Here is a 17,013-nt window from a genome sequence, read left to right on the forward strand (position 1 = left end):
GTCCTTTGGTGATTCTAAACTGTCATGATCAGGAGCACCCTGCGTTTGGGGTTTGCAGTGATTATATCAGAGTCTGACTGCTTCTAAGTGCAGACTAGTTTTTCAGAAACGTAATTTGACATCAAATTTCCCCCACAACTCCAGGAAGGTTGGACTTTCAAATGCAAATGGCCACAGGTATGCATAGACCCGTTTTAAGATCCATTTATTCTTATATGCTCAAGTGTTTTTAATAGGAATGCATGTTGGATTTTATCAAATGCTTTTTCTGCATGTATGGAGATGATCATTTTTTTTTTTGGTTAATTTGGTTATTGGTATAGTCAAATATGCTAATAATTTTCCTACTATTGAACCAGCCCTGCATTCCCAGTATAAATCCGACTTGGTCGTGGTGTATTATCCTGGGGATGATTTTCTATAATCCTTTTGCTAATATTTAAGATTTTAGCTTCAATATTCATTAGGGAGTTTGGTCTATAATTTTCTTTCTCAGTTTTCAACCTACCTGGTTTAGTTATGAGTACCATGTCATAAAAGGAATTTGGTAGGAATCCTTCATTCCCTATTTTTTCAAAAAGTTTATATAGCATTGTAGTTCATTGTTCTTTAAATATTTGATACAATTCGCATGTAAATCCATCTGGTCTTGGAGATTTTTTCTTAGGGAGTTGATGAATAGCTTGTTTTATTTCTTTTTCTGAAATGGGACTATTTAAGCAACTTACTTCCTCCTCTGTTAATTGGGGAAGCTTATATTTTTTAAGGTAGTCTTCTATTTCACTTAGGTTATCAAATTGATTGGCATAAAGTTGGGCAAAGTAACTCCTAATTATTGCTCTAATTTCCTCTTCATTGGTGGAATGTTCTCCCTTTTCATTTTTAAGACTAACAATTTGATTTTCCTCTTTCCTTTTTCTAATCAGATTTACCAAAGGTTTATCTATTTTGTTGGTTTTTTCATAATACTTAGTTTTATTTATTAATTCAATAGTTTTTTTTTACTTTCAATTTCATCAATTTCTTCTTTTAATTTTAGAATTTCAAGTTTAGCATGTTATTAGACATTTTCAATTTGCTCTTTTTCCATCTTTTTAAGTTGCAAGGCTGATTTATTGACCTTCTCTTTCTCTATTTTATTCAAGTAAGCCTCTAAAATTAAAAAAAAATTTCCCTTCTTACAGCTTTGGCTGTATCCCACAGATCTGGGTATGTTGTCTCATTGTTGTCATTCTTTTGGATGAGATTATTAATTGGGCTATGACTTGTATTCTTATAAATTTAGCAACAATCTATGTATTTTTGAAATGAGATCTTTAACAGAAACACTGGCATTACAGATTTTTTCTCAGCCTTGCATTTTCCTTTTCATTTTGTTTCTGTTAGGTTTGTTTGTGCAACAACTTTTTAGTTGACTGCAATCAAAGGTGTCCATTTTAGCTTTCAGAATTTTCTCTAGTTCTTCTTTGGTCATAAATTGCTGTTTGAGGATTTGGCAAATAACCCAGGGATGTTGATCCCAAAGGAAAGAAGGCAAGTGTTTTGCAGGCTGTTTGTGGGAAAGGAAAAATGAACTCCGACAACATGAATCAATTAAAATGGGCCTGGGACTTTAAGTGCTAAGAAGAAAAAGAAAAGCAAAAAGAGTTCCTGAGCTCAACAAGTTTTCAATCTAAGATAAGAGACAATACTTTTTTTTATGTTAGATGGTTTTTATTATTTTTTTTTATAACTTTTTATTGATAGAATCCATGCCAGGGTAATTTTTTACAACATTATCCCTTGCACTCACTTCTGTTCCGATTTTTCCCCTCCCTGCCTCCACCCCCTCCCCCAGATGGCAAGCAGTCCTTTACATGTTGAATAGGTTACAGTATATCCTAGATACAATACATGTTTGCAGAACCAAACAGTTTTCTTGTTGCACAGGGAGAATTGGATTCAGAAGGTAGAAATAACCCGGGAAGAAAAACAAAAATGCAAATAGTTAATGTTCATTTCCCAGTGTTCTTTCTTTGGGTGTAGCTGCTTCTGTCCATCCTTGATCAATTGAAACTGAATTAGCTCTCCTTATCGAAGAGATCCACTTCCATCAGAATACATCCTCAAACAGTATCGTTGTTGAGGTATATAATGATCTCCTGGTTCTGCTCCTTTCACTCAGCATCAGTTCACGTAAGTCTCGCCAGTCCTCTCTGTCTTCATCCTGCTGGTCATTCCTTACAGAACAATAATATTCCATAACGTTCATATACCACAGTTTACTCAACCATTCTCCAATGGAGGGGCCATCCTTTCATTTTCCAGCTTCTGGCCACTACAAACAGGGCTGCCACAAACATTTTGGCACGTACAGGTCCCTTTCCCTTCTTTAGTATCTCTTTAGGATATAAGCCCAGTAGTAGCACTGCTGGATCAAAGGGTATGCACAGTTTGATAGCTTTTTGAGCATAGTTCCAAATTGCTCTCCAGAATGGCCGGATGTGTTCACAATTCCACCAACAATGTATCAGTGTCCCTGTTTTCCCACATCCCCTCCAACATTCCACATTATCTTTCTCTATCACTCTAGCCAATCTGACAGGTGTGTAGTGGTATCTCAGAGTTGTCTTAATTTCCATTTCTGATAAGAGACAATACTTAAATAAATATACAAGATTCCTATAGAATTACTGGACGCCTGAAGAGTTGCTCAGCTTGGTCCTGGACTATAGACCTTGGGAACAAGAAAGTACATTTTAGAGGGACAGAGAAGAGAGATTCTTGAGTCTCATTAGTGGTATTACACAAAGGTTACAAAGACCAAGAATTTGCAGAGGAGCAATTAAGAAATGAGACATTGCTAGTAACTCAGCAAATATACTACACAAGATATATGAACTATAGATGATTTCTGAGCAACTCTATCATGCCGTAGGAGTTATTGATTGAAACACTAAGAAGTACAGAACTAGATATTTGATCTCTACTAAATTTGTGATTTAAAAGAGTTAGATGTCTATTTCAATGGTAAAATCTAAGGCAAATAAAAGAAAAAAACAATAAAGTTTTAATGGCAAATGAACATAGAAAAGCAATCACTTTCAAGCAAGTAGAAATAATTTATAACAAAGGATTTATACCCAGGTAGTTCAGCCAGCTAATGCAGAATGGGAATAGGCTCACGATTCAGTCTTTTCATAAGCCAGACCAATGTCATTGACCACGGCCAACATCCTTGTAGAATATAGGAATGTGGTCACCAGGAAGGCGCAGCACCAACTAATGGGTTGACCACTGCAGGGATCTCCCCGCTATTGGGACACACGTCAAATGGAACGTGGGATTGATGTGTCAGGATCCTCTTCACATAGGAAGGAGAACAAGGTCAAGAGAATGCATTCTCAGTCCCACCCCCTTTTTAATAGTCCCCCTTGATTGCCTGCTGCAGGAACAGCTCTTGAAGATTCTATCTGCTTTTGTCTATCTGTCTGTCTCAGAGAGTCCCTCACGTTAATAAAGCCTTGTATCTCATACAATCTCTTCTGACAAATCTCATTTTTTTTAAAAAGAGAACAAATAAAGCATTTCTCCCAGCATTTTTTTCCCCTTTAATATATTGTAGGGAAATTGTCCGGAACAGCAAAAATTAAATGAGTGTCTCCCTCCAGTTTCCATAATATGTAACAACAGCTAAGTTAAATTGGAAAAATATACATTTTATTACTTCATGGAAAAATTAATTACAATTTCTGTCTTTCTCTCTCTCCCTCATCCTCTCTTCTTCCCTCCATGCCACCCCTCTGACTCTCTCTGCAGTTGTTTCTTTGTTGTTGTTGTTGTTATTATTTTTTTAAAACTTTTTCTCGATCTCCTTTTCACCCTCTAGCTTGCTTTATTTCTCTCTTATTTTCTCTTTCTCTGTCTTTGTCTCTTTCTGATTTTTTTCATTATTTCTCAGTCTTTTTTTTTTTACTCTAGCTCTTTCTGGCTTACTTTACATTCTCTCTCTCTCTCTCTCTCTCTCTCTCTGTCTCTCTCTGTCTCTCTCTGTCTCTCTCTGTCTCTCTCTCTCTCCCTCCCTTCCTCTCTTTCTCCCTCCTTTTTCCCTACTTCTCTTTCCTAGAGAGAATGTAATCCAATTAAAACATGTGAAATCCTTCTAAACTCTTTCCACATTCATCATGCTGCATGATAGACATCAGATAAAAAGAGAAGAGAGAAAGAAAGCAAACAGGAGGAAGGGTGAAAATCCTGTGTTGTGATCCACATTCAGCGCCCATAGTTTCTCTGGATGCAGAGGGCTCTCTCTGTCACAAGCCTATTGGAGGTCTTTAAGTTACTTTTCAGAGGGAGCCAGCCTATGTATCACAACTCCTACAGATGGGCACAAGGGGACAGTCTGGGTTTAGTGTTCATCAATGATGGTATTTCCTTTCAAACAAATCACAGGGTCATTTCTAGGTTTCAGGCAGGGAATAGAATAGAAGGGAAAAAAAAACCTCTTTCTCCATTTTCAGCCTAAGGGCCACTCCTTGCAGTGATTCTTCTTGGCTGCTGAGGAATAGACAGCCTAGTTGGCTAATTAGCAAAAGCTTTCCAATTAACCAGGAGAGACCATAGTAGTCGGCAATGCTCTGAATCATGGGCCCTTGTTAAGCAGGCAATATTTTTCGTTAGAAACTATTAGAAGTTTGTAGAGAGAACTTTCATGCGACCCCCCCCTTCCCCTGCCCGATGCTCCTGTCCTTCTCTCTGTGTGTGTCTGTCTCTTCCTCACTGATTCACGGTCTGTATCTCAGGGAAAATAAAAGGAGAAAAAAGGAGCCGCATGTGGAGAGTGAGTGGATGCCCATCAGTCAGGGAATGGGTAAATAAGGTATGGTTTATGAAAGTAATGGAATATTATTGTTCTATATCAAATGATGAACGAGCTGATTGTAGAAAGGTCAGGAAAGATTTACACTAACGGATGCTGACAGCAACAAGCAGGACCACGAATAAATTGTACACAAGAATATTCATGTGAGAAAAAGCTGGGTTCTTCTCAGTAGTTCAGTGATCCAAGGCAATTCCAATAAATTTTGCATAAAAAAGGGACACCTGCATCCAGAAAGAGAAACTATGAAGACAGAATGAAAAGCAGCACATGCAATATTCACTTTTTTCTGTTTTTTTTCCTTTTCCTCTGATTTGTCTCTTCCGATATGATTCATAAAGAATTGTGTTAATATTAACTTAATATACATGAATATATAGAAAAACTTGGTACACGAGGTTTTGCAAGGACGAATGTGGAAAATTAACTTTGCATATATTCAGAAAAATAAAAAAACTATCATTTAAAAAATGAAAATAGCACATGGGACGTTCACCTTTTTTTGCCACCCTTGCAATTGGTTTGCTGCCCTTTTTATTATTAAGCTTACCTGTTGTTCTGACTTTGGACAGCAGATGTCAGACAAAGACCATGTTATATTTTAAAATGGCAATTCAAGAAAAAGGCTCGATTTGGTGCCTATGATTTGTCAGGCTCTTCATTGACCTCTAGAAACACAAGGACAAAAATAAAACCATCCCTGTTTTCAGGGATTTGATATATAAATGCATATTATCTGTAGATATTTCTGTGTCTGTCCTTCTGTCCGTGTGTGACTCCTGTTTCTCTGTCTCTCTCTCTTTATGTCTCTCCCCCCATCTCTCTGTCTTTCTGTCTCTCTCTTCCTTGGTTTCTCCCTGACTATCTCTGTCTCTTTGTGTCTATCTCTGTCTCCTGTCTCTCTCTTTCTTTGTCTCTCCCTATTGCCTTCTTTGTATATCTTATATATCTGTGTCTCTCTCTGTTTCTTTCTCCATCTCCATCTGTCTATGTCTGTCTCTCTCTGTGTTTGAGTTTCTCTGTCTCCTCTCTCTCTCTCTCTCTCTCTCTCTCTCTCTCTCTCTCTCTCTCTCTCTCTCCCCCTTCCCTCCCTCCGCCTCCTCTCCTGTCCATCCCTATCTCTCCTTTGTTTCTTTCTCTGTCTCCCTCATTCACTCACTCTCTCTCTCTCTCTCTCTCTCTCCGCTTTCTTCTCTGCCTCTGTTTCTCTCTGTCTCCTCTCCTCGCTTTCCCTTTCCCTCTCTTTCTCCCTCTCTTCTTCCCTCTCCTTTTCTGTAGAGGGAGGAGGAAATTTTGAGGACAACCAGGTTTTTTTTTAGGACATGGTATGATCACAGATTTTAAGATGAGAGGGAAGTGATCTGATAGCACCTCCTGTTTTTTTTTTTTTTTTCAAAATAATAAATGAAGAAATTGAAGTCTAGAGAAAATAAAAGGTTGGCTCAAGTCACTTGGTAGTAGATAGTAGAGCCAGGATTCAAATGCATGTGTTCTGATTCCTCATCCAAATCGCATTAGGAGTAAAAGTCACACTGTGTGAACATTGGTTTCTTACATTAATCTATTTCATTCGTTTCTGACTAATTAACAATTAATCATACTAATTTATTTAGCAATCTATCAGTTAAATTCACCATCAAGCCAAAATATCTTTCATTTATTTATTAATTAATTGAATTTCTTAATCAATTAATTTTATTAGCTAATGCTTGGTTGAATTGATCTCTCAATTTATTATTAATTTTATCAGTAATTAATTAATTTTATGATTGATTTTTATTCATGTTTGGCTAATTTATTTTGTATTTTTTGTTTAACACACATTGCTTTATGAATTATACTGAGAGAAAAAAAGCAGTGCAAAAAGGAAAAACCATGGAAGAGATTCACTAATGTATTAATGATATTAATTAATAATAAAATCACTGTTCTATTTCATTAATTTTGGATAATTAATAACCAATTAATGTTATTAATGACCATTTATTTTACTAATCTATCTCTCAGTTTATCAATCAGTGAATCACTCAATTACATTCCCCATCAATCCAAAATAATTTTCATTTATTAATTAAATTTATTAATCAATTAACTTTATTAACTAGCAAGTAATTTAATATATTTATCAATTTCTCAATGGTTACTTTTATAGGTATTGAATTAATATTATAATTAGTTTTTATTTATTTTTGTTTATTCATTTTTATTTTATTTATTTTATTTGTTTATTTTAAGAAACATTCTTTTTATGGCTAATTTTGGGAGAGAAAAAGCAGAGCAAAAGGGAAAAACCATGGGAGAGATAAAATCACAGAAAAAGGAAGTAAACAGAGAATATGATGATTTCCATTCAGTCTCCTTAGTTCTTATTTGGGATGCAGATGGCATTTTCTGTCCAAAGTCTTTTGGGATTGCTTTGGATCACTGAACCCGGGAGAGGAACCGAGGCTTTCATAGTTGATCATCGCACGTTCTTACTGTTACTGGGTACAACGTATTCCTGGTTCTGCTTGTTGCGCTCAGCATCAGTTCGTATCATCCTTTCCTGTTGGAATCTTTACAAACCGCTAACTCATTAGAGTTGACAGATTATTGATCTGATCTTACAAGGAGATGTTTCTTTTAGAAAAATAGTTCTCTCTGGGAGAAGATAGATTTCTCGGGGAGGTTTTCTGGGAGCAGTCTTAGTATCAGTTGGGATCAATAATTACCCCAAACGCAGCCAGCTGTAAAAATACAGATGTTTCTTTCTCCTTCCAAAATAGCCCGGTTAGTTGAGGCCTCTCTCTCTGCTTGGTTCCGAGAGCTCCCTCCGAATGTCTCCAAACCCAAAGGTTTGTCCTTCAGCCTCTGCCTCTGCTTTCTTCAGCCTCCAGCCAGCTCCACTCTTCATGTCATTCGGGTGAAATCTGTCCAAGAGCCTCTGTCTGTTTCTTTTATACGAGAGAGAGGAATTGTGGGTTACGAGCGAGAGGGATTATGGGTTTTCTCCCATAGTGCTCTCTGGCCCTAAGAGCTTCAAGGGAGGTGGGAATTCACAAAGTTACTTTGTGAATCTCTCATACTTGTGACTTCCAATGGATAAAGGTGTGAACACAAGCATTGTATTAATTAGTTCTACTTAGTACCTTGTTTCAGGTTCTGGCCCAAAACATCTTCTTGTAAGAGCAGATCAATAATCTATCAATCAACTCGAATGAGTGAGCAGTTTGTAAAGATTCCAACACTTTCCAGGCCTAAGATCGGCTTGATCGTTATTTTCCTTGATGGCTTGTGTTCTCCTTGTGTTTGCCATGGAGTCCGCTCTAATCAGCATCTAATCTATGACAACCTTCTACCAGGAAGAGATCTGCTACTACAGACATGTCTTGTGAATCACGTGAGCAGTTTTTTTTAAAAATAAAGTCTAATGATATATAGACTCACTAAATCTCTTTTCTAGAAGTTGAATCTTTTAACTTTTTGATTGAGCAGCTTTAAAATATTATTTTAGATGAATGTCATTCATAAAGTATTCACCTTATGCCAGGGCTGAAATGGATTTGTGATCTTAATAATTCTGGAGTTCCTTCCAGTGATGCAGATTACAGTTGTTCTTTACATGTAACGAGCACTTTTTTCTTTGTATCATAAAATTCCTTATGTTATCTTTTACTGCTAAACTTTGAAGTGATTCACTCATTGCACATAACAGCCTTCATGTACTTCCATAACCGTTGTGCGCCTCTCCATTGTCTTCTGTGTGATATTTATTTTTAATTCTTCAGAGGCAGTTGTATTTCCTGACTCCCACTGTTATATAATGGACAAATTGAGTAAAAGATGTATCATACCAGCTCAAAATTGAGTCAGAGGTTGATCTTTATCATAGGTCATCTGAATAACTAAAAATACCTGAAGTTTAATGGAATAAGCTGATGGTCAAAAAAATAAATATTACAATTTTCTGTACTCAAAGAAGCAAGTAAAATGGGATGATTCAGATTCCTAGAAGTATTGAAAATATGATTAAATTTTAATATGCCAACCTCAATTCTCAAGTGCATGCCATATGCCAGATACTTCACTTAGTGTGGTGCATAACAATGAAAAAGCAAACAGGCCTCTCCTCAAGGAATTTGTATTTCCTGGTGTCCGTTTTTGTGAGAGAATGAAACAAGAAAAAGTTAGTTTTTCTGTTGTAATTATCTTCAACTATAGCATGTTTTAAAAACATATTTGCTTAACTGTATATGTTACCCAGAAGTAATAGAAAAATATTATAATACAAATTTGATGTTTTGCTTCCATTCAAAGAATTTTGATTTGGGTTCGCATTATTCTCTCTTTCTTAATTGAAAAGATTATCCTTCATGAACTAATTTATGTTGTTTCCTAACTTATGAACTCAACTATATTGTGCAAAATAGGCAGAGATATTCTAGAATCGATTCTAACTCGCCCTTGAGAGCCAATTGTTAAATTTTGTATGAGTATTATAGCCAAGCATCACCATTTGAAAAGAGAAAGTAGTTAAGAAAAATTCAATTCCTTTCTCTGTCACGAGAGCTTTTTGCTGTGTCAACATCTGTGTCAGTGTCCACCCTCATCCTCTCCCAGCTGACATCTCCAATCAGTTGCCAATTCTTTGTTCTCCCCCACCTCTCTCTTGTCTGTCACCTGGATGCTCAAGGAGCCGCTGTCCTAACTGCAGCCCTCATTCTGGACCACTGCAGGAGTGGGCTGCTCGGTCTTCCTGCCGCCAAGCTCCCCCCTCCATTCCATTCTCTGTGCCCTGAAGCTGCAATGAGATCCCCACAGTGTCTGAGGTCAGATTTGGAGGGTGAACATGAGGCTTCTCTGTTCCAAACCTAGTGCTCAGTGCCGTTTTCCCTCTATCCAGAGTCCTCTATTTGCTGTTCCACCTACTGTCCAGTAACATAATAACTAACATCAAATAGTGATTAATGTGTGCAAAGCCCTTTACAATTATTATCTCATTTGATGCTCACAACTATCCTGGGAAGCAGATGCTGTCGTTACTCCCATTTTACAACTGAGGAAACTGAAGCAAATGGCTGAAGTGACTTGCCCAGGGTCACCCGATAGATCGGAGGCTGGGTTTGAACTCTCTTGGCCGTCCCTTTGCTATCCTAGCTGCTTCTGGTTGTCACTGCACAGCCTGAGGTGTGAGACCTTGTGTTTCCCCAGAAATATGCAAATGAGAGAAACATCCTGTGAAGAGAGCAGCCTTTTGTAGATGTTAGAACTCGAATTAAAATGAAAACCTGACTAAAGTGGCTGGGGCTTGTGGAGGCAGAAAAGGAGGGTTAAGTTTGTAGCTTAGCTGTGGGTCACATGCTTAATTTCTTTATGATTATTAATTTCTCCCCAGGAGGAGCTTAGGCTCATCTTCATGCTCCTGTGATAGATGGGGTGGGAGGGGAACATATGTAGGGGTAAGTATCTGTGAGATGAAGCAGCATGTTGTATGTCCTGGAGCAGCCACAAAGGGGGGAATGGGAGGGACCTCGTGGCCAGGAAGAAGGACAGGGTGCTTGATCCTCCTCTCTCCTAGTGCGCGCCTGTTCTATAACAGGACACACGGGCTTTTGTGGGTGAGTAAATGCCTCCCGCCTCCCGACTCTAATCCTAACACTAACACTAACCCAAAATGTCCGACTCTAACCTTAAATGCGGGGAAGGCGATGATTCTGTATCTTGCCTGAAGCCTCAGGTTTGCAGCTCAGAGACTTTTGAGAGGGGAGGAGTCACTCCCTGAACACCGGCTGGTCCCACCCGCCCCGACCTCGCTGCCCAAGTCTTCCCTGCTTGTGGCTGTTGTCATTGCAGTTTAGGAACTGAAGGGTGGAGAGGGACGGCAAGCTTAGAGCCTTCTCGGGGGCTTCAACTCCCCAGGTGAGCGCACACAGAGCGGGGGAAGAATCAGTCATTGTTATTTGCACTTGACTTTCTAGAAAGCCAGAGGAAGACTCAGTAAAGTTGGCTTACTTTATTTTCTGGCTGTGGCTCCCATGGTTTCTTGTACTGAGCTACTGATGTCTGAAAACTTTCTGGAGTCTGTGGTGACAGGGACAGAGGCCACCGACACCCGGGGAAAATCCAGAAAGGCCTTGATACAGGTGGTTCTTGAGCCGACCCTTCCTGGAGCTTAGTGGTTTCCATGAAGAATTCATTAAAAAATGAGTTCTCGAAGCTGTAACTTCTTTATCCTAAAGCATGAATAATAGGGAGTCTTGGGTGGGGGCAGTGTGGGGGATGATGCTTAGTTATTCCACCTTTCGGGTTCTGCTTCTGTGGATACAGACCAGAGGTCTGACTCAGGGGCTTTCATGTGATATTTAGAAACTCATTCAGAGGGGAAGATTCACTGCAATCTGGGGATGAAAAGGGCAGAAATCATTTCTGTGTAAAAAAGAAAAAGACTGAAGTCAATTATTAAATGCGGTAAGATATTGTGATTGTTAAAAGTAATGATTCATAGATAAAGAGGAACAAAAGGAACTTATTTTAAAATATACTGCATATATATGTATATGGAAACAGCTTTCAAATGAACAAGATGTAGATAAACAAAACCTTGTGGTATATGACTGAAATAGATTCTCATCCCTTTGTGAATGATGTAAGATGATAGCTCACTTATTTGGGGAAAGTTTCATATTTTGAGTAATCAATGGAAGATCTTTCATTTATTAAAACCTTGATAAATGAATGTATAGGAACCCAGTTTTGAGTACGAAACTGATAGATGCTCATGGTGAAACTTTCCAGGGACCAGCATGATCCATATCTCAGTTCATTTATAAGTAACTCTTTAACTTTGGGTAAAACTTCAAAAGAAAGAAAATCATATAAATATATCCAGACTGAGGTATGTTTTTTTTTTAAAGAACTATTGATTGAATAGGAAAATTTAGGGAAATTTTGGAATGGAATGTAATTTTTCATGATTTCATTGTTATTCTATGTTTCCATTGATATTTGGAGGCTCTCCTGTAATTTATGACAATTAGGAAAAAGAAATGATGGATTAAAACATCTGATGCTGGGGCTCTGGAGGGCTTCAAGATTGCTCAGCTTCTAGCAATAAGAAGTCCTCAGTTCACAGTAGGAGTCAGCTGAGGTTGTCTAGAAAGTGGAAATAGGTCTGGAGCCTTTAAACTAACATTTTTCTAAAGAAGAATTAAGAATTCTTTCTCATTTCTCTACGTACCATAACAACTGTCTGGGAGCTAGTCTGCTAAAAAGGAACACAACATAAGGGTTCTGAAAGAAGAGGAAGGAGTGCTCCCCAACTCCAAAGGCAAACTCTGTTTCTTTACCCACTTACAAAGGACCTTCCCCTGTTAGTAATTCAATGATAACTTGTAAAGGATGGCAAATATCTGACAGATCTTGTGTGTGCTTCTCTCAAAACCGTAAGATGATAACATTTCGTTTTCTATTGTTGCCATAGATGATTCTTTGAAATGAGAACAATTTCACTAGTATGGTTCATATCTGAATTTGTTTATTGCTTTCTACCACCTTATGGTTTTCTTTTGTACTATTTTGATATCTATCTCTTTCTTCTTCTAATGCCCATAAGCCATTGCCTTTTATTAGCTTAATGATGCCTCCCTCTTCTGGTGCTATACCAATAGCTAGTATTTCTAAAGGTTTTTAAGTTTTGCAAAGTACTTTACAGATGTTAATTCATTTGATCCTCACAAACAAATCTAGAAGGTAGATATTATTTTAAATGTTTTATTTCCGCCGTTACATGTAAAACTATTTTTTATCTTAACCTTTAAAAATTTTTGAAATACTAATTCTCTATTTCCTTCCTACCCTGTCCTTTCCACCCTTTGAAAAGACAAGCAATTTGATTTAGATTATAAATTTGTAGTCATACAAATGTGTATGTTATATAATTATGTGCAGATTAAATAAATGAAAGAAAAATAAAATAAAAAGTATGCTTCTACCTTCACCCAGATTCCATCTTTTTGGGGGGGGGGCAGAGGGAGAGGTGCAGAAGTGCAGAGCATTTTTCAAAATAATTCCTTCAGAATTGTCAACATAACCAACACTTTCACAGTTCCTCACTCTACAATCTTGCCGTCACCGCATTCACTATTCTCCTCGTTCTGCTAACTTAGTGTACGTCTTCCCAGGTTTTTCTGACAGTATGCAGTTTATCATTTCTTATTGTATTCTCTCAACATCATGCAGAAGTAGTAGCAGCAATGATAGTTTGGCTCAGCAGTGGGGAAGCTGCCCGAGGGCAAGTGGTGATGCCTTGGATTTGATGGCCATGTGTTTGCGAGTAGTTGTGAGATAATCTGCATGTTGCTAACGTGTCATTGGCGTATTGTTACGATTGATGGAAGCATTATTGTGTAATTGGTATGTGTTGGTTGGATGTTTGGCTTTAATGGCAGAGTGTTGGTGTGCGCTTGTGTAGTCGGCCCGTGTCTGTTGGATTCGATAACCAAGTGTCAGCCTCTCCTATCAGTATGGGACTTTCCCCTCCTTCTTTGCCAGACTGCCTATGCTTTTTCAAGTTTTTCTTCTCCCCTCTGCAAAGCTAAGGATTCCACTGTTCCCTTGGGGCAGAAAAATTATTTCCGAAGGGTGCTAAGACCCATCACAAGCTTACGTTATGAGGATATTAGAAGATATGTTGATTATCCCTTTTTAGATAAAGACTTATATGCTCACAGAAAAGCGGGGAGATGGGGATCACAAAAGCACAAACCCTCCAGCACGGTGTCTTTGGGGTGCTGTGACCCTTAGCCTACCTCCTTGAGAAAGCAGTGGGCTTACAGCTAAGCTGGTGACGTTTTTTTAAGCTGGAACTTTTTATGAAAGAGGCCAGAAGGTCCAGAAGGATGCTTTGAACATAGGCTCATGAGGACAGTGATGTGCTAGCTGGGTAGCTGTGGCTGATCAAAGCAAACCTTTCTTTAAAAATCTCTACCTCACAAAAAGCAGTAATTGTTCTCATTCAGAGCCCTTGCCTGAGATGATCCATGACCCACCCAGAATCACATGCAATATAAATGCATTATCTGTGGAAGACTGGCTTAGAGGGTTTCCTCTTGACCTCTGAGAAGGAATCTGGAACAAAAAGAATAAAGTTCAGTTGGAACCCATTTTGTTAATTCCTTTCCCAGTAATCCTCTCCAGTGGATGTAAGGTATAAATTCTCTGTCTGCCAAGTATTTAATTGACCATTACTCCTAGAAACTGAGAGGAGCTAGGCAACACATATGCTTTATACAGCGAGAAAAGCCCTAAATATAACTTTTTCTATGATCTAAAGTCTGTTACACTGCTCACCGAGGGCAGTCGGTCCAGGGTTGATAGATGCATGGAGGAATACAATGAACTGAATTGATGTCATTTGAGTGTCAATAACTATTTCATATTACAGATCCATAATATCATTTATGACATTCTAATTTTTCTTGTTTGGAATTGGGTAGAAAACATTGTGTATGAAGTTCTGCTAATGAAAAAAATGATCTCTAGAGCATCATGCGATCATTGCTTTACTATGAAGAATAGAGCTAATCCAAAGTGGGCTTATAGTGCTTAATAACTTGCATTGTTTATTTGGGTATGCTTTCTTTAGAAACAAATAATGCTACATACTGATTAGCAAAAGTAAAGTAGTCTTGGAAAACTCTCCTAATCCTTTGGGGACTTAATAAGTGACTTGGGATCTTCTTTTTGGATAAAGTCAAAAAATCTTATCAACCCCGGAGAAGAAGTTGCTAGAAGGTTTTCTAACACTGAATAAATAAGTTCTCTCAGCATCCAAGGGCATTTCTATTTAAATGTTTATTTTTACTATGGAAATGATTTTGATCTGATAGATTGACTAGTGATGGCAAAAAATATGAAATAGAATCTGGAAGGGTATATATGAAAGTTATACCCTTGAGCCACCTTAGTCTGAGCAGACCCTAACCTTGATTTCAAACGTGACTCCTTCCTTGAGCAGAACTGGTCTGATCGACCGGCATTTGACAGGGTGGGATTGGACAGGATCCCAGAACTGTACCGATCCTCAAAAGATACTATTGGCAGAACTTTTCCTTGAATATGTTTTATAAATAGGGAACGTCATCAGACCCTAGAGGTGTGACCTAAAAGACAGCATTTGTGAATATGCTAATAATATGCCCTCATCCCTCTAGGAAGTGGGAAAGATGGTGCTGCCCTTAGATAAATTATAACATGAATCCCTTCAATCACGCTAGTCAGTCACTCAACATTTATTAAGTACCTACAATGTGGCAGACACGGTGACCGGCCCTGGAGATGCAAAAATTGGCAAATAGATAATTCAGTAAATAAAATGCTGGTACTGGAGTCAAGAAGACTCATCTTTCCAAGTTTCAAAACTGGCCTCAGACATTTACTGTCTGTATAACCCTGGCAAGTCACATAAGCCTGTTTGCCTCATTTTCTTCATCACTAAAGTGAGCTAGAGAAGGAAACAGCAAACTATTCCAGTTATCTTTGCCAAGAAAACTTCAAATGGAATACCACTGAAAAACAACTCACCTGAACTGGGAAGATGGGATTTGGGGTGACTTAAGGAAGCCCAAGATATCAGATATCAGAAGATATCAGAAAAAGAGAGGGAGAATTCCAGGCAATGGGAGATAAAATTGGTTTAGGAACATATACATACACACATATATATATAGCCAGAAGTAGCATGTAAGAAGACTGAAGAAGGGGGAGGGGACTTGGAATGCCAAACAGAGTATGCTATATTGAATGATCCAGAAGGCATCCGGGAGCCCCTGAAGTTTATAGAATAGGAGTGTGACTTGCTAGCACCTACACATCAAGAAAATCATTTTGGAAGCTTAATGGAAAATGCAAGCAGCCCCACCTCCCAGGTTTCTATCTAAGCCCCATTTTTTTTTTTTTTTTTAGCATAGCCACATAATTACAGAATTTAGGTTGTAAGTCTAGTCCCTGAACTTAGTTCCTTTATCTCTGCCCTAGGATATAGTTTCTGATTCTAGTTTTGCTCAGTTTTTTGGCTCCTTCGATTGGCTAGTTTTTCCTTGCTGCCCCCATCTATGCTAGACACATTTGTATTACGCTCCAGTGCTTTCTTGGACTTCTCTACCTTCTTTAACTAGACTTATTACCTAGTGTCTAAAGTCTTTGACTTTCTCTTTGTGAGGATCTGAGGTGGTAAAATGTAGTTGCTAGAAGGTTTTCTAACACTGAATAAATAAGTTCTCTCAGCATCCAAGGGCATTTCTATTTAAATGTTTATTTTTACTATGGAAATGATTTTGATCTGATAGATTGACTAGTGATGGCAAAAAATATGAAATAGAATCTGGAAGGGTATATATGAAAGTTATACCCTTGAGCCACCTTAGTCTGAGCAGACCCTAACCTTGATTTCAAACGTGACTCCTTCCTTGAGCAGAACTGGTCTGATCGACCGGCATTTGACAGGGTGGGATTGGACAGGATCCCAGAACTGTACCGATCCTCAAAAGATACTATTGGCAGAACTTTTCCTTGAATATGTTTTATAAATAGGGAACGTCATCAGACCCTAGAGGTGTGACCTAAAAGACAGCATTTGTGAATATGCTAATAATATGCCCTCATCCCTCTAGGAAGTGGGAAAGATGGTGCTGCCCTTAGATAAATTATAACATGAATCCCTTCAATCACGCTAGTCAGTCACTCAACATTTATTAAGTACCTACAATGTGGCAGACACGGTGACCGGCCCTGGAGATGCAAAAATTGGCAAATAGATAATTCAGTAAATAAAATGCTGTACTGGAGTCAAGAAGACTCATCTTTCCAAGTTTCAAAACTGGCCTCAGACATTTACTGTCTGTATAACCCTGGCAAGTCACATAAGCCTGTTTGCCTCATTTTCTTCATCACTAAAGTGAGCTAGAGAAGGAAACAGCAAACTATTCCAGTTATCTTTGCCAAGAAAACTTCAAATGGAATACCACTGAAAAACAACTCACCTGAACTGGGAAGATGGGATTTGGGGTGACTTAAGGAAGCCCAAGATATCAGATATCAGAAGATATCAGAAAAAGAGAGGGAGAATTCCAGGCAATGGGAGATAAAATTGGTTTAGGAACATATACATACACACATAT

The sequence above is a fragment of the Antechinus flavipes genome, chromosome 5 (genome assembly GCF_016432865.1).
Source record: "Antechinus flavipes isolate AdamAnt ecotype Samford, QLD, Australia chromosome 5, AdamAnt_v2, whole genome shotgun sequence".
Classification (NCBI taxonomy): Eukaryota; Metazoa; Chordata; class Mammalia; order Dasyuromorphia; family Dasyuridae; genus Antechinus; species Antechinus flavipes.